Source organism: Rhineura floridana, chromosome 1 (genome assembly GCF_030035675.1).
Source record: "Rhineura floridana isolate rRhiFlo1 chromosome 1, rRhiFlo1.hap2, whole genome shotgun sequence".
NCBI classification, from domain to species: domain Eukaryota; kingdom Metazoa; phylum Chordata; class Lepidosauria; order Squamata; family Rhineuridae; genus Rhineura; species Rhineura floridana.
Genome location: NC_084480.1, coordinates 162,544,723 through 162,565,795, shown reverse-complemented (window position 1 = coordinate 162,565,795; position 21,073 = coordinate 162,544,723). Strand labels below are relative to the sequence as shown.

Genomic DNA, 21,073 nt, shown 5'->3' with positions numbered 1-21,073 from the left:
AAAGTGCAATGTGGCTGCAAAAAAAGGCAAATGTTACTTTTGGCTGCATTAACAGAAATATATATTTATGCAAATCGCATAAAGTACTAGTTACCCTCTAGTTTTGGACACTGCATTTAAAGAAGGATGCAGACAAATTGCATTCGTTTAGAGGAGGGCAACAAGGATGATTAGGGGTCTGGAAACAAAGCCCTGTGAGGAGAGACTGAAAGAATAGGGCATGTTTAGCCTGGAGAAGAGAAGACTGAGGGGAGATATGATAGCACTCTTCAAGTACTTGTCACATCGAGAAGGGCCAGGATCTCTTTTTGATCATCTCAGAGTACAGGACATGGAATAATGGGCTCAAATTACAGAGAGCTAGATTTTGGCTGAACATCAGGAAAAATGTCCCAACTGTTAGAACAGTACGTCAATGGAACCCATTACATAGGGAGGTGGTGGGCTTTCCAAACCTGGAAGCATTCAAGAGGCAGCTGGACAGCCACCTGTCGAGTATGCTTTAACTTGGATCCCTGCATTAAGGAGGGGTTGGACTCAATTGCCTCATAGGCCCCTTCCAACTCTACTATTCTATGATTCTATCATTAGAATGTACAATGGCTAAATTTCTGCACATGTGAAATTGTGTGGATTTTGTTAACACCAAAAATGTCTTTCTCTTTTTAAAAAATGATTATTTCTTTTAATAATTCACCAGTCACAATAACTACATTTATAACTTCCTAACATTCAGATAAAATTGAAAATAGGTTATTCAGAGACAGAATAAATCAATTACATATTTTTATTTATTTATTTATTTATTAAGCTTATAAACCGCCCGACTAGCAATAGCTCTCTGGGCGGTGAACAAAGTACAGTAAAATCATAATACAATACCACAGGACATAAAAACAATCAAAAATCAATTACAACAATTTGTATAAATTTAAGTTAAACTAAATTAAAATGCTTCGGTGAAAAGAAAGGTTTTCACTTGGCGCGGAAAAGAAAACAGCGTCGGCGCCAAGCACACCTCCACGGGGAGACTGTTCCACAATTCGGGGGCCACCACCGAGAAGGCCCTAGATCTTTTCACCACCCTATGATCTCTGCTGGCATGGTAAAAGGACACTTGGCTGGGTCTACAGACAAAAAATGATTTATTCCAAAAGCACTGATATAATTTCATATATGAGATTTTCCTGTATGTGTTGGTGTATGAGTTGTGGCAGCCCAAACTTATTTTAGGTTCAGAACCCCAAAGTTACTGTTTTTTTCCTACATATTTGGCTATTCTTGGTGTGCATAGATGTCCTTCACCACGCCATGCGTCCTGGTAAGATCCAATGCCATCCTGTAGAGTACGCTTTCTTGTTTACTATGATTTGCACTCATCAAAAGCACATTCTGGGGAAGGCACCAATAGTTACTTATTTTTCCCCTACAAATGTTGGCTATTATGGGTGTGCATAGATACACTTGAGCTCTAGACCAGGCAAGATCCAATGCCATCTCGTAGGAGACATTCTCTGCCTTGCTTTGGATATATGATTTGTGCTGGCCCAGCACATTTATTATTATTATTATCTTCATCATCACTATTATTACATTGATATCCCGCCCTTCCTTTCAGAAGGAGCCCAGGGTAGGCACCCAAAGTTACTTATTTTTTTCTACATATTTTGGCTATTTTTTGTATGCATTGATAAACCTGACCATGCCCTGCGCCTGCAGAAAGCTCTGGGCTGGGCTGAGCAGGGGCCAATGCCAGCTGGTAAGAGGACAGTCTCCCATATGCATGCATGTACGATTTGTGCTGGCCCATAGCATATTTGAGAGGGCACCACCAATTCCTTATTTTTTTCTGCATGTTTTCAATATTTTTGTTATGCATAGATCCCCTGGTTCGTTCCACGTGTCCACAGGAAGCTCTGGCCTGCGGGGATGCATTAGAATCTTATAGAGAACACTCTCTTGTACACATGGGTGTATGATTTGTGGGGACCCAAAGCATATCTTGGGATGGACACCCCCAGTTTCTTATTTTTGTTATATCATTGTGCATTGATTAGTGTTTTGCAAGCATAATTTTGATTAAATAACTCTTGTTGGGATAAGAGCAGGAAGTCCCTTGATCATAAAGATACACAATATGGGCTTTCCCAATGCTTATTTTGGGTTCAGGTACATATAAACTTCATTTTGGAGTTCAAGGACACACAGTGGTGGCTGGTGCCTACTAGACTTGGTGGGGCTGCTGAGAGCTCATGGGGCATGGCCAGTAAGAGATCATGGGGGCATGGCCAAGTTGCTACATTAAAAGAGGGCGCTGATACCTGACTTTGGGCCAGCCACTGTCTCTCAGCCTAACATACATCATAGAGATGTTGTGAAGTTAAATGGAGAAAAGGAAACACATGAATGCCATCTTGAGTTCCTTGGGGGTTTGGAATCATGAAAAAAATACAATCACACAAAAAAAGAAAAAAAGAATCTGGAACACAACCAGGATATTAAGACCTACAAACATTGGACTTTGTATGTAGGTCTTTAGCAAATCCAATGGGTGGCTGCCTCCTGGGACAGGACTGCGGGGTGTGTGTGCGTGCAGGCAGGGTGTGATCCATGCTCCCATACTACATACATGCTCCTGTCTGTCTACAAAAAAACTGCTTCGATCTGTTTAGAGGCAAGACCTCGAAGGAAACAGCTCAGAGCATACTCAGAACAGCTCCCTGGTCTACTCAAATAGCCTGGTTAAGCTTAGATACTGACAACATGATACTGACAACTGCAGAACTAAGGGAAATAAACAAGTAGCACTGGTGAAATAAAATAAAAAATCCTATTACATGTGTGTGTGTTTTCTGTCTGGAGAAAGATCGGTAGGACCTTCTGGCCATAGCAATCCTTTTGGACTGAGACTGACTGAGTGGTGCAGAGAGCTGACTGGCCAGACAACAAGAGACTGACAGGAAAGTATCCAGGACTCGCACTACATTGAAATGGATTCACTAATAGGCAAAAAACCTTGAGGTTTAAGAATGTACCTATAGCCCACAGATATTTCTATCAAACTTTAAAAAGCAGGGAAATTGGGCAGCTATAGTGAATGCACCAGGGGAGCAGGAGACCTGAACCCCTCTCTGAGATATTGGACTGCCCTACAAAGTTGTCAAAATGCAAACACAATTTGGGTTGGTCTTTCACAGTCCAATCCACTTCCTGTGTACCTTGGAAGAATTTGGTAACATGTGCCCAGACAGCCTTGCTATGGGCGGTATAAAAATTGAATTAAATAAATAAATAAATAAAATTTTGACACTATAGCTGCCCAATTTCCCTGCTTTTTAAAGTTTGGTAGAAATACTGTGGGCTATAGGTACATTCTTAAACCTCAAGGTTTTTTGCCTATTAGTGAATTTCCCTGCTTTTTAATCCGGGAGGTAAGAAATGGGATCCTGTGCAAGTTTGCTGAGAATGGATTGATCATTTGCATGCTTATTGAGTTAAGTGGGATTTACACACACACACCAGGCAATCATGCTTAGGATAGGTGAAACTGACCACAGGGGATGGGGAAGGGAGGAGGAAGAGGAGGGAGGGGTGGAAAGGCAGAGGGGAGGACTGGGATGGGAGCAGGCAGGAGGGGGAGGGGAGAAGAAGGACAGATGTGGTCGTTTGCATGTTTATTGAGTTCAGTGGGATTTACTCCCGTGCAATCATGCCTAGGATAGGTAAAACTGACTGGGGGGGAGGGCTGGAGGGCTGGAGTGGGCAGGGAAGGCGGAAGAAGGAAGAGGGGAGGAGAAAGGGAGAGGAAAGGGGAAGGAGGGAAAAGACAGGTCTGATCATTTGTATGATTATTGAGTTGAATTGGATTTACTCCTATGCAATCATGATTAGGATAGGTAAAACTGACCAGGCTGGGCCTGCCAACCAAGACGTCTTCTGTATCTTTCACAGTTGGGCAGGGGGAAGGGACAATTCTACCTTGTGGTTTTTCCCATTACAATGTTGCAAGAACCAGCACTTGGCTGACTTTCTCTTCTACTAATGATACAGGATCAGTGTCAGGCCCTGAACCTGGCAACCTTACCTCCCACACAAATTTAAAACAAAGCTGTCCCTGGCCACATCCACACCAGGTCTCTATTACACTTTGGACAATCATTTATTTATCTATTTATTTAGTGTATTTATATACCGCCCCATAGCTGAAGCTCTCTTTGCGGTTTACAATAACTAAAAACATTAAAAACAAATATACAAATTTAAAAACACATCTTTTAAAAACAATTTAAAAGAATTTATCATGGCTTCTCTCAAAGCCATGGCTCAAAGCCAATCATGGCTTCTCTCAAAGAATCCTGGGAAGTGTAGTTAGTGAAGGGTGCTGAGAGTTGCTAGGAGACGCCCTGTTCCCCTCACAGACCTTCAATCAGAGTGGCTGACTGTTAACCATTCTCTCAGGGGAATAGGAGTCTCCTCTCAGCACCCTTCACAAACTACACTTCCCAGGATTCTTTGAGGGAAGCCATGACTGTCTCAAGTGAAATCAAGCCTGGTGTGGGTGTGGCCCTCTGATTAGCCAAGTCCAGCAGCTGTGAGGCTTTTAGAACACTGACAGTTGGTCCTTACTGATCATGCTCACCCTTATCATTGGCTTCCAGCCAAAATTTCTTAAATTAATTAAAAATCAACCAGGCATTTTTTTAACTTTTAAACTGCAGTAGATGAAGGTCAGAGTCAGTATTAGGATTACAGGTACTCTGTGAACATGGCTAATTTTTAATGAATTTCAACAGATTATGAGAACTCGCAGAAAAAAGTCCAAAAGGGCTCTGAGTTTTTCTCTCTCTTTTTAGACTTTGAACTCTCGATTCTCTCTGTTTTGTGTATCACCATGAAAACTGACAGGGTTGTTAAGCAAGCGTTTCTGAGTTCAGAACTATAAGTTTTGTAAGGTTTTGTTTTGAAATGAGTTTATGGGAAGCCACAGAATGGCATGGGGGGATATTTTCCATTTAACATTGCGGAATGTGAAAAATCCTCACTGACTATAGTATGATATATAGTATGATAGTATGACTATAGTATACAGCCACTCTTGTGGCTGTATAATTATGGCAGGCCCTGTGGTACTAAAAAGAGTGTGGCTTTGAGATCTTTGGGAAAACTTTAAAAAAATTGCTGAGCATTTCATTTAGTAGGGCTGAGCTCTGGTAGCCCTAATGAACCAACCTCCGCTGACATTACATGTACTTTCCTTTTTTTTTAGTTTTGAACTTTCCAGCCAATAAGAAATGGGGAACTAGTAACCAATTTCAGCATCCTCCAACACGATGCTTATGGGCAGCTCCTAAGCAGGGAGTTTATACAAAAAGAGAAGTCGCATGATGCAAAACCCTGTTTAAGGCACGTATGGCCATGGCCAAATCTTTAGCAAACCCTACGGTTTTCCCTGGTCTGTTCCCCTTTCTTTCTAGTAGAGCTCACGAGCTTTTGAGTCATTCATTCAAGCGGATCAGGCAAATATTCATCAAACAAATCTTTCCCACTCCAGTTGCATCTCCTGAATTCCTGTCTGTGGCTGGAGTTGCAGCTAAAATTAGGCGACCCACCCAAGGGTAAGTAACTATTAGAGAAGGGGGTCAGCCCCAAAGTAGACGACGGGGGCGGAACTTGCTAGGCCCTTCCGGGCCAATTCTCCATCTCTATGGCAACTATAAACCTACAAAAGAGAGAGGGAGGGGAAAGCGTGATCACGTGGCCCGGAAAAGCGGCCCTTTGGCGCCCCCTCTGGCAGGAAGTGGAAAGAGGAGAGAGAGGAACGGCGTATGTGGAAGAGGGAGAGCCCCTCAAGAGGAGAGATTAAATCCTCGGCGGCGGCGGCGGCGGCTTCGTATCTGGAGAGTGGAAAGCGGCGCTGGTCTTTAAGAAGGGAGCTCTGCTGCGGGGGTGCGCTTCCCGACTGCCGGGCCCTTTCCTTCACCCTCTATTCTCTCCGCTGCCCGCTGGGCCCCGGCTCCGCCCCCTCCATCTCCCGTGGGGGGCCCGTCTGGCTAACTGCCGGTGCCCCATGAGGCGCGGCCCCCTCGGGATACAAGTTGGGCCTAGGCGGAACTGAAGGTAAGCAAGTGTCTCAAGCCCAGGAGCAGCTCAGCGCCAGAAGACGAACAGCAACCCTCCGCCTGTCGTCGTTCTGGCCAGCTCCATCCGCCCACGCCCCTTCCCCGTCTCTACCCATTAGTTTGTTCTTGGGCCTCCTTTTAGTCGCCGAAGGGTCCACTTTTCTCTCTCCTTTTTTCTGGGCTCCTTCTCATATTACGCAACTTAAGCCTGGGTTTGGTACCAAGGATAAAATATGCAGGGAACTGCAGTTGATCCTGGCACCTTTGATGACTGTCTATATTTGTAAACACGTGTTTGTCACGGTCCTGCTTTTGGCATAGAGCATATTCAGGATTTTCCTACAAGCTACACCTGTTAGGAGGCTTGATAGGCAAGAACTTGATTCTTCTGGAGTTCTACTTTGTCTTTGAAATTCTCTCTGCTGCTTTCCTTTGGCTGGATGGTGTCCTGGCTGTTTTTGGCCACCATGCTTCCTCCCCTTTGAGATATTTTCTTGTGGTTCCCATCATGCATCAGAGGCTTTGAGAGTACTTGACAGTTAGAGTTTCCTCGATGTCCCCCCCCCCTTGCAATATGAGCATAATAATATTGGCCTACCTTACAATTTCTGGGATTATGTATGAAAAACAAATTGAATGATCAAGAAATGTTCTACATATGCGTTGCTGTACACCAGGCATCAGGAACATTTTTAGTCTAGAGGACTGCATTCCATTCTGGGCAGTCTTCTAGGACCAGAGTACCAGTAGTGGATAATGGGGGCAAAAACAAAAATGGGTGGAGCAATTAATGTAACTATTTACCTTTGTACACTAGGTTTGCTTCTTCACACACTCCTTTCTATCCTCCATCCAGGGAAGCAAGAGACATTATCAGAGTTCAAATACTCATTTTAGCCCAACAAAAATACTCAAGGAGGGTTTGCAGGCCTGGTGAGGGCACGTGGCCTAGGGCAGCCTTTCCCAACTAGTGGGCCACCAGATGTTGTTGGACCACAGTTCCCATCTTTCCTGACCATTGGCAATGCTGGCTGAGGCTGATGGGAGTTGTGGTCTGACGACACCTGATGGCCCACTAGTTGGGAAAGGCTGGCCTAGGAAGACTCCTGAGGGCACAGGGAGGTTTGGGAGGCTGCACATGGCCCCCATGCCTGAGGTTCCCTAATCCTGCTATACATATTTATATGCCAACTATGTTTGCAGTGTCTACAGTGGTGTTACACAAGTGTTTCCTATGGTAACTATAAGTATAAAGATTTGATGTGTATCCCTAAACAATCTCCAAACCACGGAGTGGTTTTTCACTAGGAGCTGTAGACAATTGGGGAGGGGTGTGTGGGAGATGTACCTACTTTCAACCTTTCATGCTTATGGAGTTAAAAACTGAGGGTGCTATGAACATATTGGCTTCAAGATGTGAAGTGGCTCTTGTATTGTGTGTTTCATATATTGCAAGTCCTTCAGTAATCTTAACAGCTGTGAAAGGTAGACTAGTGTTATAATCCCTACAGATGGTATGTGTGTGTGAATGTGGGAGAATAGTGCCTTGTGAAGACCAGTTAGCATGTGCTGGGGGAGGCAAAATTAGAACTAGGGTTTTCTAGCTTATCCCTGCAGCAACTTGTTACCCCAACATAAATTACATTGTTTGTTTCAATTGCAGGCCAGGGGGCAGCTACTTCATAGCTACTTCATGGCCTTCCCCCCCCCCACTTTCCCATGTTGTTTGTAATCCTTTGAGGAGGGGACCATGAGAGCTGGCTGCAAAGTTTGTAAGAAGTCTCGGAAGCAATCGACTCGTATGATTTAACTCTGAGATCTTACCTAGATTCAAGTGGAATGTGTTTTATTTAGGACATCTGGAGATAAATCAACCTAACAGTCCCTTCTGTAGAGAATAGAAGGGACAGAAGTAAACGCAGTGAGAAACCTAACATGTCAAGAGCTTATGTTCATGATTATTTGTGAATAAATGCTGTTTCATAATGCAATTTTCTACATAAATGAAACAAAAGTATGTACACAATATATAATTATGTGCAAGCTAAATGAAAAATGTGGATATTCTGTGATTATAAGTGTTGGGAAGCATTCTGTGTCAAAATGTGTACAACCAGGATAAAACAGAGGTTGTGTTTATTCGCACATGACAGTGCAACTTTCTAAGTAAAAACAAAAAAAAGGTTACCTCTGGTGACAGAAACTGGTTGGGGAGAGTAGTCTTCATATATGGAAATTAGGAGAATTCTAGAAGAGACATCCATTCTTGTTTCTCACTAGTGAGAAGGCACAAGTACTTCCTGTGTTAGATAGGAGTGACGTGAGAGTATCAGCAATGGCCATCTTAGTAGTGTGCCCCTTTTGATGCATATCCTTAAATTTGTTTTTAAAACATGCGTATCCTTTTAAATTTGTTTTTAAATTTAAAAAAATGCTAATTTTAGATGGTATAAAGGTAGAATTTAATGTATAGATCTTTTGTGTCCTCCAAGCAAGATTTACTATCCAACGTACTCTTTTATATTTCCTTTGACTATATAAAAATTCACCCTATCCTAAGTTGTAAAAAAACAACAACCCAGGCTTAGTAAATACCTTTTCAAAAATAAAAATAAGATGAGTAAAGATTAACATCTTTAATTGCCTTTTAGTCGACTGATTCAAACCACAGGAGAGGCTAGTGTCTTAGATTTTCAGCATTTTGCCAGTATAAAGATTAAACATTCTATTCTACATAAGATAAATTATGTTGATTTTAACAGTATAAAAATTGGCTTTGATGATCTGCCTTGTTATAATAATTTGGCCAAATTTCAGAAAAATCATTTGAAAAGTGGTGGAATTATAGCAATTTACCAGTTTTGCATTGAGGTACGAAGGTTAAACATATAAGTATGTCTGTGTCCTCCCAAACTTTAACTTCCATTTCTGCTTTTGGTAGTTTAATGTCGAAAACTAAGGTATGTTGTATGGTTCTACTTCTTGCTGCTTTGGTAAGCATTTATTGTGTAAGACGTTGCAATCAATGGACTTTGGGCAAGTTATGCTGCACGTGTTTTATTGGCCGAGTGGAGCTTCCCTTGTGCATCCTTCATCCCACGAGTCAAATGGCAATTCAGTAGGTGGCAGCAGCAGAAATCAGTAGACTGGGTATGGGAAGTACCATTCTGTATACCTGATGTGTGTGGTATGTATGTGGGCAATATTTATATACCAGAAAATCTTCCCTTTCTGTAAACTTTATAAATGTTTTCCATGTGCTTAATTCTCTGACTGTACTGTTTATATTTTATTCAGCCACAAGAGTGGCTGTATACTATAGTCAGCATGGATTTATTTGCATTCCGCAGTGTTAAATTGAAAATACTCCCCATGCCATTCTGACCCTTCCCACAGGCTCATTTCAAAACAAAACCTTACAAAACTTATAGTCCTAAACTCAGAAACACTTGCTTAACAACCCTCTAAATTTTCATGGTGATACACAAAACAGTCGGAGAGAATTGAGAGTTCAAGATGTAAAAAGAGAGGAAAAAACCCAGACCCCTTTTGGACTTTTTTCTATCAGAGTCTCATAATCTGTTGAAATTAATTAAAAATTAGCCATGTTCACAGAGTACCTGTGATCCTGTTACTGACCTTGCCCCATACTCTGACCTTCATCTTCTGCAGTTTAAAAAATTTAAAAATGCCTGGCTGATTTTTAATTAATTTAGGAAATTTTGGCTTGAACTAAATGATAATGTTGGGCATACTCAGAACAAACTGTCAGTGTTGTAAAAGCCAGACTCCCAGCTGCAGGGCTTGCCTAATCGGGGCCACATCCATACCAGACTTTGATTTCACTTGAGACAGTCACGGCTTCCCCCAGAGAATCCTGGGACATGTAGTTTGTGAAGCGTGCTGAGAGGAGACTCTTATTCCCCTGAGAGAGCTCCAGTGGCCAGAGAACCCAAATTGTGTTTGCATTTTGACAAATTTGTAGGGCAGTCCAATATCTCAGAGAGGAGGACACTAGAGCTGTCCAGTCTCCCTGCTTTTTAAAGTTTGATAGAAATATCAGTGGACTATCGGTACATTCTTAAACTGCAAGGTTTTTTGCCTATTAGTGAATATGACTTTAGTTGTAATCTCTGCCTTGGCTCACTTCTTTAAGTGGTCCGTGCTGTACCTGTTTTAAGATCTATTGTGGATTCACCTGATTTCAGTTTGCAATAATAGTGAACTCACTATGTAGTATGATTGTCATAAGTTATGCTATATCCCTTTTGGCTTCCCGAGTTTTGGAGCAATATGGTTATGACAATAATGAGCTTCCTTGTTCTATTCTTGAATCATAGGCCAAATTATGAGGAAGCTGATCTAGGGTAAACCATAGGAGAAACATCTGAACAGTAAGTTATTTGATAGTGAAACACATTCCCTTGGGAGGTGGTGGGCTCTCTTTGCTTATATACCTTCAGCGAGAGACTGGATGGCTATTATTAGCCAGGGATGCTGTAGTTGCAGCAGAACCTGCATTGAGCATGGGGACTAGATGACCTTCTATGGTTCTATAATAACACAAGGATCATTAACTACCTTACAGGGTTAATGTAAAGATTATCAATATAATGTCTGTGAAGAACTTTCAATATCTTTACGTGCCAACTGAGATACATAGCTGCAATGAAGTCACATTTTTTCACCTAGTAAAAAAGTGCTTGTAATTCAGTAAGTTTACTCATGCATCAAAAACCTTGCTTACAGCTTGGTCTCTTTGCACTTGCAGTTACTCTTGGACTTTTCAGCCCCAGTCCGCTTTCTGTGCAACTTGGGTGCAGCTAGGATGTTGGTCTTTAAATATGTGCTTGTAAATTCTGAATGTTTCACTCTGACAACCAATTTCTTTCAATGAGTACAAGGCTTGTTCTGCTTGTAATTTCTAATTAAGTCATTTTCAACAGAGCCAATGTGCTGCAAAATCAAATCCTAAGCATGTTTGTTCATAATTGTAGGATTTCTCACGCCCCCTTTTTCTTGTTGACTTGTATGTCACATTAGAACACAGAGACTAGTCCCAATCTTATGTCCACTTCTACATTTTTTTTATCTTAGAATAAGATCCATTTGGCTGGCCTTTTACCTCCATTCAGCAGCATCTTGAAGCAGGGAAGAATGATTTAATTTACCAGTTTTTTAAAGAAAAAGGCAGTTTTCCATCTGAAATTAATCTGTTCTCTGCACCAGTGTGTATACCAATTAATTGCTAGAAAATCTCAACCTGTTGACTTGCAAATAAATTTAACCTTTTTATATAACCTATGAGCACAAGCCGAAACCTTTGTTCATGTAGCTCACATGCCCTCCCCCGCAAAACTAGATCTAAGTGTAATATTTCGTTCTTTCTATACGTATAAGGTTTCTTAACAAGATTCCTTATTTGTAGGCCAAGCCTGCAGTCTTTGGTATATTATTTGAAAGTAAGCCCCACTAACCAAATGGAAAAACTTCTATGTACACATGCAGGATCAGCCTGTTAATGTACAGAGCTTCCTAGAAGCAAGGGATTGTAGTTAAAGGGCAAAATACTGTTTTTCCACTAGATGGAAAGTAAATATCTGCCTTTAGGTTAGTAGAATCATAATCTGAGAACTGAACACGTGGCAGAGTTCAGAGGATATGAAACGAGAGTACAAGATCACCCAGATGGTTCAGTAGAGGATCCTGATGAAGTACTGGGTCCTGCAGAAGACCTATAAATAAATACAATTCATGATTTATTGGCCACATTCAGACAATCATATCTTGGTTTATTAAACTGAAATATGCTTGAGCCTTTTGCCTAAACAGGCAACCTCTGTGGTGTTCTCTTTCCCACAAGCTTCAGTTAAATAAGGAAACTTCTAATTTACCATACTTGGCTTCAAACCATAGTTTAGTATCTTGGCTTGTTCTAAAGCTTATAAACATAGGTCCCCAGTCTAGATGAAGCAGGAAGTATGGTTAATTAGAAGCTTCCTGGTTTAACCATAGCACCTATGAAGGAGCGTTGTGTGTGACCAAAAGCTTATGCATATCGACTTAATAAGCTGATACAGAATATGATCGTCTGAACAAGCTTATAGTGTGTCACACATAATGCTTAACCTTAAAAGTAAGATATTCCCTTCCCAATTTTTCTTTTACAACAGTAAAAGCAACTCAATGTGCCTGATATAGTCATGATTCAGTTTTAGAGCTGTAGATTTTAACATACCTGTTTGCATTAAATTAAGATTTACTTTTAAACTAACATATTAATAATTACTATAGTCTTAAAAATAAATTAAATTTTCTATTAAAAAAAATTAAAAAATTATTTAATGTTATCTTACTCTATTTTGTCTATTCTGTGCAGCCAATGCAGTCCTGTAACGATATTTAGTACATTTATATCTCACCTTTTTTCCACCATGGAGTTCAAAGCAACCAGAAATATAGTTTCGTATCTGCTCTTTGTTGCTTTAAACAATTTGAAGACTATGGCAGATTTTTGGGGGAGAGGGAGAGTGCACAATTTTCAAAAAGCTAAAGCATTTGATGATGCATATACTGTCTTAGAAAATAATTGCATTTTCTCAGAAATAAAATGGAGCATAACTAATGCTAGAAAATTGCAATATCCCTGCAACAGAATGTTGGGAATGTCTGTAAGAAATAAGTTACATCTAAAATTTGATAATCTCAAAAGGGCAAGTGCTGTATAGATAGATAAAAGCTTTATAATGCTCCATGGTTGGGTACATCTTCTAAATTTAGACAGGATGTGCAGTGTTGAGCTAAAAAAAGCCATGGGTACAGAGCTGTTCCATCAGAACTGTACAGATAGTCTCATTAATAAGAGTAATGATTTGGTAAACTAATGAGAATTTCATGAGAGTTCCGTTCCAGTCACTCATACCTTGCTTACAGGGCTCCTAACTGTAAACAAGTTACAAAATATGTAATTTTATATCGTCAAATAAGTGTGCAGGTAGGATTTGAGAATATGTAGATCAGTTATATAATATATGCAATATTTGGAGGGTAAAATTTGAATTCAGTTGGAGTATGTGGCTTTTCTTTAAGTATTCCATGCTTCAACACAAAAATAATTACTCTTACTTGTGATACAGTTCTCATTGTGATGCTGTGTATTAAATCTCCATGTTAATATTTTTAATACAGTACCAGACTGGAAAGCTCCTAGCTGTCTAAACACTTGATCTTGATGCTTAAGAGTATGAAATATCTTCCTAGCCCTGGTGTATTATGTGTCTTAAATATCTGCATCTCCCCTGTTTTTTCATGTTTTTCTAGTTTAAGCTCTCTTTTGAACTGTGTTTAGCTCTTTTAAAAATATGTACAATTAAGACAATGACTAATATCTGTACAACCTGATTTTTATTGTATAATTTGCTAGACTGTATTCTGATCCTGGCAGTTTCTTGCATGATCTGCCATAGAAAACAATCATACTCATGACCTGTTACTGTTGGCTCTCTGCTTCCTGGCTACCTTACATGAAAGTTTGTATCGTTTAGAGATGTAAACCATCACCCCAGTTGATCCAGACAGAAATGTCAGAACACTGACACTGTGCTTCAGATTTGGTAGTGTAATGAGCTGTGAATCTTTGCCTTTTTAGTAAATCACAGTGAGGCCTGGTTGGAATGTTTTCTGGCTTGGCATTCTGACAATTGATAAAGAGGGCAAACCAATGCAGTGACACTTTTCTTCGCTGATTATTATTTATGTTACAAACATGTTTGTATAGTGCTATTTCATTTAAAAAACATCAAAACGGTTTACAATGAATAAAACCTCAATAGAGAGCCAGTGTAGTGTAGTGGTTAAGGTGTTGGACTTTGACCTGGGAGACCAGGGTTGGAATCCCCACATAGCCATGAAGCTCACTGGGTGACCTTGGGCCAGTCACTGCCTCTCAGCCTCTTGAAAACCCTATCCATACGGTTGCCATAAGTCAGAATTGACTTGAAGGCAGTACATTTACATAGTAAAAACCATTAAAAATACAGTAAAAACAAAGGTCAACTACTGTAAAAAAGACGTCTTCTTGATTGCCTGCAAAAGCCTGGTGGAACAGAAAGGTTTTCAGCGAGCTTTTAAAGGTTAAAACAGAAGGTACCTGCTGAATCTCTATTGGCAGAGCATTCCAGAGAACTGGGCTGATGACACTGAAGGCTTTATTTCATGTCGATATTATATGAGCCTCGCCAACTTGGGGGATGACCAGAGCCGCTCCTGCAGATGATCTCAGTGATTGAGCTGGGATACAAGGGTTCAGGGGGTCTATAAAATATCCTGGACCTAAGTTGTCCCCGGGTTTGTAAATTAATACAAAGACCTTGCATTTGCCTCTGTAGTAGATGGGCAGGCAGTGCAGATGTTTTAACAGTGGTGTCACATGATGTTGGTCATGTGTCTGCAGACCTATGCCATTGTGTGTGTGCTTCCTTTTGGAACCCTGCATCCTTATTTTGAAATGTAATGTGAGATATTTAAGAACAGAAAAGGCAGAATCTTTCTGGAGATAGTTTTGAAACTTGAGATATTTCATCCTAAATGCAGGGTTTGTGTGCACCTGTGTAACCTTAGGTCCTGCAGGGCTGAGAAGTAAGGGCATCCATTCCTGCCACCACTGCTATTAGATGAGTCAATGAAGCAATAAAAATGGACGGCTGCCACTTAATGCAAGGGCAATCTTGACTATATGGAATCTTTGAGTGGCTAATTAGTTATCACCCCAATGAAGAAGGTAGTCTGGAATTACGCAGCCACATATTATACAGCCACAAGAGTGGCTGTATACTATAGCCAGTGGGGATTTTTCATGTTCCGCAATGTTAAATTGAAAATACCCCCCATGCCATTCTGATGCTTCCCATAAGCTCATTTCAAAACAAAACCTTACATAACTTATAGTCCTGAACTCAGAAACGCTTGCTTAACAACCCTGTCAATTTCCATGGCGATACACAAAACAGTCAGAGAGAATAGACAGTTCAAAGTGTAAAAAGAGAAAGAAAAACCTCAGAGCCCTTTCGGACTTTTTTCTCTGTTCTCATAATCTGTTGAAATTCATTAAAAATCAGCCATGTTCACAGAGTACCTGTAATCCTAATACTGACGTTGCCCCATACTCTGACCTTCATCTCCTGCAGTTTAAACGTTTAAAAAATGCCTGGCTGATTTTTAATTAATTTAATAAATTTTGGCTGGGACCCAATGATAGTGCGGAGCATGCTCAGTAAGAACCAACTGTCAGAGTTCTAAAAGCCTCACAGCTGCTGGGCTTGCCTAATCAGAGGGCCACACCCACATCAGACTTTGATTTCACTTGAGACAGTCATGGCTTCCCTCAAAGAATCCTGGGAAGTGTAGTTTGTGAAGGGTGCTGAGAGGAGACTCCTGTTGCCCTGAGAGAATGGTTTAACAGTCAGCCACTCTGATTGAAGGTCTGTGAGGGGAACAGGGCGTCTCCTAGCAACTCTCAGCACCCTTCACTAACTACACTTCCCAGGATTCTTTGGGAGAAGCCATGACTGTCGAAAGTGAAATAAAGGCCTGGTGTAGATGTGGCCAGGGAAAGCTTTGGTTTAAATTTGGGTGGGAGGCTACATGTGTCTGCTGTAGAATAGAAAGGTGCGGGAAAGTCTGAAAAAGAATGATTCTGTTTATAATGTTTTTGTTTTGGAAAGGAAAGGGGTTTCCCTTCTGCCCAGTGCCCACCCACCCAATCTCCTCTCCCTCCCACTCCCTGCCCCTTCCCTGGGTCAGTGTTGGACTACGACCTGGAAGACCAGGGTTTGAATCCCCACACAGCCATGAAGCTGACTGGGTGACCTTGGGCCAGTCACTGCCTCTTAGCCTCAGAGGAAGGCAATGATGAAATCACCTCTGAATACCGTTTACCATGAAAACCCTATTCAAAGGGTCGCAATAGGTGGGGATTGACTTGAAGGCAGTCCATTTTCATTTTCAAACATGATTGCATAGAAATAAATCCCACTGAACTCAAAAAATATGCAAATGATCAAACCCACCCTCCCTTCTCTTTCCTCCTATCCCCTGCTCTTGCCCCTTCCCTCCCCCTTCCTTTGCCCCTCACTCCCCATCCCCTTCCAATCCCCTCTCTTGCCCCTTCCCCCTCCTCCCCTTCCTCCTCCCCATGATCAGTTTTACCTATCTTAAACATGATTGCACGGAAGTAAATACCATTGAACTCTATAAGCATGCAAATGATCAAACCTGCTCTCCCCTCCACCTTCCTTTGCCCCCCTCCAGTACGCTCCTTCCCACTCCCACTCCCCCATGGTCAGTGTTTCCTATCCTAACCAAGATTGCATAGGAGTAAATCCCATTGAAAATAAGCATGCAAATTATCAGACCTGCTTTTCCCCTCTCCTCTCCCTTCCTCCTCCCCTGCCCACTCCAGCCCTCCGTTCCTCCCTCCCCCGGTCAGTTTGACCTATCCTAAGTATGATTGCACGGGAGTAAATCGCACTAAATTTAATGAACATGCAAATGATCAAACCTGTCCTTCTCCCCTCTCCATCCTGCCTCCTCCCCTCCCAGTCCTCCCCTTTGCATTTCCTCTCCTCCTCCTCCCCTTCCCATCCTCTGTGGTCAGTTTCACCTATCCTAAGCGTGATTGCAGGGGAGTAAATCCCATTGAACTCAATAAGCATGCAAATGATCCATCCATTCTCAGCAAACTTGCACAGGATCCCATTTCTTACCTCCCGGATTAAAAAGCAGGGAAATTCACTAATAGGCAAAAAACCTTGAGGTTTAAGAATGTACCTATAGCCCACAGTATTTCTACCAAACTTTAAAAAGCAGGGAAATTGGGCAGTTATAGTGAATGCACCAGGGGAGCAGGAGACCTGAACTCCTCTCTGAGATATTGGACTGCCCTACAAATTAGTCAAAATGCAAACACCATTTGGGTTGGTCTTTCACAGTCCAATCCACTTCCTGTGGAGCTTGGAAGAATTTGGTAACATGTGCCTCTGAACATATGGTGAGTGGTGGCAACGCCTGCAATCAGCCCAAATAATAGAAAGAAGATATGTCCTGTGCTGATCTTGTTTTAGCAGGGAGGAAGCAACATTATTAAGACAGTTGATATAGTTCAGTTGGTCACTTTGAATATGTCCGATTTCCTTTGCAATTTTAGTGATGTTTCCTATAGGAAATTATTTATTTATTTAATTCAATTTTTATACCGCCCATAGCAAAGCTCTCTGGGCGGTGTACAACAATAAAAATATAAATTTACAATTCAATTTTAAAACCACATAATCATCAAATCAACAATTAAACAAACAGATGAAACATGTAACTGACATATACAACAATAATACAGATACTACAATACTAAAATATTAAAAATATTAAAAATATTAAAATGCCTGGGCAAAGAGGAAGGTTTTCACCTGGCGCCGAAAGGATAGTAAAGTAGGCGCCAGGCGTACCTCGTCAGGAAGGGTGTTCCACAGTTCGGGGGCCACTACCGAGAAGGCCATCTTTCTTGTAGTCGCCTTCCGGGCATCTTTCTGAGTAGGCACCCGGAGGAGGGCCTTCGATGTTGAGCGTAGTGCACGGGTGGGTTCGTATCGGGAGAGACGATCCACCAGGTATTGTGGGCCCGTGCTGTGTAAGGCTTTATAGGTCAAAACCAGCACCTTGAATTGGGCCCGGAAACGTATAGGCAGCCAGTGCAAGCCGGCCAGAATTGGTGTCACATGTTCCGACCGCTTGGTCCCGGTTATTAATCTGGCCACTGCATTCTGCACAAGCTGCAGTTTCCGAACCGTCTTCAAGGGCAGCCCCACTTATAGTGCGTTGCCGTAGTCCAATCTTGAGGTTACCAGAGCATGGATAACTGAGGTAAAAATCATTTTCTTTTGTTTCTATATCTGTGAATATGTGAAGTACAGCAACTCTTTGCAAAATTTATAGTAAAAAAAACTCCAAACATAATTGGGGAATAATGGCACTGACTTCTGCAGAATAGTCTCCAGTGGACCTCAGGAGTGTCTCAATTTGCACAAGATAAAACAGTGGGAGGTGAAATATATTCTAGCTAAATGCTAGGTGTGCTCTATGTTTTTAATTGACTGTGCCCACCTTGCCTGAAATGAAGTGGTTTAAACATAGCAGGCTGAAAATATGCATCATCTTTTTTCCAACAGCTAGAGTCATTGCTGAAGTAGCAACATATTGGAATCAGTCTGATTTTTCATCAAACTGCAGTTTCAGACTCAACTGTTAAAGCACCCAAAATAGAAATAGAACATAACCTCCAATTTAAAACACAAAAGGCTGTCTTCACCATCATATGACACTGACCAATAAAAAGGCTTTGAAATTAATAAAAAAAAAATTTGGCACAGATTTCTGGGATGAATCGTGAGGGAAATAAAGTTTTCTAGTGTGGAGACTCTGTAGAAACACAGCAAAGAAGCAAAGTAAGAACACCAGCAAACATACAAAAATATAATTCTCTATCTTTGGAGATGGCTGGTGTTGCCACCACTCACCATATGCTCAGAGGCACATGTTACCAAATTCTTCCAAGCTCCACAGGAAGTGGATTGGACTGTGAAAGACCAACCCAAATTGTGTTTGCATTTTGACCAATTTGTAGGGCAGTCCAATATCTCAGAGAGGAGTTCAGGTCTCCTGCTCCCCTGGTGCATTCACTATAGCTGCCCAATTTCCCTGCTTCTTAAAGTTTGGTAGAAATACTGTGGGCTATAGGTATGTTCTTAAACCACAAGGTTTTTTGCCTATTAGTGAATTTATATATGAGTTGTTAAATACCCATTCTTCAATAAGTATTTTCAGGGTGGCTTGAAAACAATATAGTACAATCAACAATGAAGAAGAAAAAACAGCAAAACAATTTTCCTTGCAACAGGCACCATAAACAGTTTACAGTCTTCTGGATTTAAAACACAAATTAAACTGTTAATAAAAAGGTCTCACTGAAAAGGCGCCCTTGGCAGCCCATCTGCTACGCTTTACTTGGTGGGGTGAGAGCCAGTGTGGTGTAGTGGTTAAGGTGTTGGACTACGACCTGGGAGACCAGGGTTCGAATCCCCACATAGCCATGAAGCTCACTGAGTGACCTTGGGCCAGTCACTGCCTCTCAGCCTCATGAAAACCCTATTCTTAGGGTCGCCATAAGTCAGAATCGACTTGAAGGCAGTACGTACACTTGGTGAGGCACCTGAAGCAGGATCTCCAAAGATTATCAAGGTCCAGGTAGGGATATATGTGAGGAGGTTAACTTTCAGGTAACTTCAGTGATATGAGACTATTTTTTTCCTGAAAACTTCAAGTGCTTTATTTTTCCATGGGAAAAAATCTGTTTCATAAGTTCATTAGTAACAATCAATAGATACTAGTTGCAGATACAATATTGGACAAGCTTGGCAAAGTTTCAAAGTTGTAATAAATTTAAAAGTTGTAATTTGTTTCAGACCCTTGGCCTCTCAATTGTGGTGTGCCACAGGGCTCTATCCTCTCTCCCATGCTATTTAATATCTATATGAAGCCGCTGGGGACTATCATTAGGAGATTTGGGCTGCAGTGTCACCAGTATGCAGATGACACTCAGCTCTATCTCTTGTTTAAATCCTCACCAGAGTTGGCTGTGGAGACCATGTCCAAGTGCCTGGAATCCGTGAGTGGATGGATGGGAAGGAACAGGTTGAAGCTGAATCCTGATAAGACCGAGGTGCTACTCGTGGGGGACAAGGGAAGGTTGGGAGATATTGACTTGATGTTCGATGGGGTGAAACTGCCCCTAAAGGACCTAGTCTGCAGCCTAGGGGTTGTCCTTGATTCCAAGCTGTCCATGGAGGCTCAGATTTCGGCAGTGAGCCAGGCAGCTTGGTATCAATTACACCTCATACGTAGACTGCAACCCTACCTCCCTGTTCATCAGCTCCCATTGGTGGTACATGCCCTGGTCACCTCTCGTTTGGACTACTGTAATGCGCTCTACGTGGGGCTACCCTTGAAAACGGTCCGGAAACTACAACTTATACAAAATGCGGCGGCTCGACTACTTACAAACTGTCGTCGCCGGGAGCACATCACTCCAGTGCTGCTCGATCTGCATTGGCTCCCAGTTGTTTTCCGGGCCCAATTCAAGGTGTTGGTATTAACCTTTAAAGCCCTACACGGTCTCGGCCCAGTTTATCTGATGGAGCGCCTCCAACGCCACCAATTATGCCGCCTGACAAGATCAGCCACACAGGGCCTTCTCTCAGTCCCACCAACTAAAACAGCTAGGCTGGTGGGGACTAGAGAGAGGGCCTTCTCAGTGGCGGCCCCCACTCTCTGGAACTCCCTCCCATATGATCTTCGACATGCCCCTTCCCTGAATGTATTCCGCCAGGCCTTGAAGACCTGGCTTTTCAGACAGGCCTTCGGGACTTCTGGGGAGGGTTAATCTTTTTGACTAATTGCCTGCTACTCTGAACTGTCACTGTTTTACTGTTTTATTGTTGTACTGTATTTATTATGATGTATTTTAATTGAGTTGTACGTCGCCTAGAGTGGCCATTGGCCAGATAGGCGACTTATAAATTAAAATTATTATTATTATTTGTTTTCCCTAGCAAATACGTAAGTCAGCATATCATGGCTAGTTCTTTGGATTGCTAAAATGTATCAGTGCTATTGACTTTACTTTTTTACAGGTATTCCAGTAAAAAAATCTGCATTTTATAACATTTAAGCCACGCTAAGTGTGCTTTAATTTCCCTTCTCAAATATTTTGAGGTACATTTTTAATTTTATTTACTAAATACAAGTAAAATAAACATGCAAAATTCGACCAGACTTTAGGGTGAGGGGGCAGGAACCTTTGTCCTGAGGACCTATTTAGGCCTGGCATGAGTCCCAGTTTGGCC

General features: G+C 41.7%; 1 protein-coding gene across 1 annotated transcript in view; it reads left to right on the top strand.

Moving 5' to 3' along the window:
* Positions 1–5,757: 5,757 nt before the first annotated feature.
* The window catches only part of PHC1 (polyhomeotic homolog 1), a 59,325-nt gene continuing 44,009 nt past the window's right edge, over positions 5,758–21,073 (top strand). Inside the window, exon 1 of the mRNA XM_061583024.1 lies at positions 5,758–6,117. The gene's annotated coding sequence lies outside the window, so the exon portion shown is untranslated. The remainder of the gene's footprint in view (positions 6,118–21,073) is intronic.